Raw genomic sequence first — 1,156 nt, 5'->3', positions numbered from 1 at the left:
ATTTAGGAGAGAAAACTTCAGCAATGGTGTCATCGTATCATCAGATTTTGAGATAAATCATTTTTGGAATAGATAGAAGGATTTTAATGTAATTTTTTTTTTTATTATTCATTTAATGTAATTTACAACTGTACAAAATAATACAATAGGTAAATACGTTGTATGTTTCATATACACTTGAAAATCTTGGGAAGGAACCACCCATTGGTGGTACTTCAAACATTAATTTAAATTAAAAGGTCCCGTGGCCATCTTCTTTGATGTAATTTAAATCTATAATTTAAATTATAGACAGAAAGTCTATAATTAAACAAAAACAAAGTTAAAATCGATGGTTATAAGAATATTTTCGACATAATTGAGGTTTAGAATTGGATTTTTTTATTTGGGACGCACTTATACCTAAACAAAGAACGGAATATATGAATTTATTTTAATTTTTTATTAATCAGGAGGGAAATAATAGTGCACTAATGACTTTTTTTTTCGTATCCTCCTATTTATTTGTTTTATTATCGATTACAATATATAATAAGACAAAATATTATATACACACTTATGTGCAACCAGTCCTGTATTACCTGAAAGTATTTTAAGGAATGTAGGAAAATCCACTGTGTGCGAGGAATCACATCGGCTTATTAAACCGCAAATAAGCAGATATTTATATTTTTTTCGTTTTGCTGGTGGTTATTTATATTGGATTTAGACTGCTGAGCCCTTCTCTCGGCGAGTACATCTACCAGGTGGACGGTTCCTTGCCACCTCCCAGGTGTGGGGAGATGGAGTTCTCTTTATAGGCACACCTATATGGTCAGTCGGATCGGCAGACATCAGACAATGCCAGAGTGACTTCAATCATGAAGACCCCTGCTATTAATCCGATGCTTGTACGTAAATGAGATATCTAACAGTAAGGATCTTGTGCAATATGTCTTTTGTTTAGCTTGTTTGTTTGTATTGTTGTAAAACTTGTTGGTCATTGTTTTGGACCTGAAAGAAAATGTAAAACCAACGATATGAACGAATCACTCGCAACTTCCACTCCGTTTTTTCAATCTGCCAAATCATTCTTTAGCATGGTCAGATGAATAATTTTTTCAGCAATTTCTACAATCAAAAGTGGTTGTTGAATCAATTTAAAAAAAAAAAAATA

This window comes from Halyomorpha halys, unplaced genomic scaffold, assembly GCF_000696795.3.
Source record: "Halyomorpha halys isolate HHAL.00 unplaced genomic scaffold, Hhal_1.1 Scaffold32.1, whole genome shotgun sequence".
Taxonomy (NCBI): domain Eukaryota; kingdom Metazoa; phylum Arthropoda; class Insecta; order Hemiptera; family Pentatomidae; genus Halyomorpha; species Halyomorpha halys.
Note: the sequence above shows the minus strand (reverse complement) of the source record.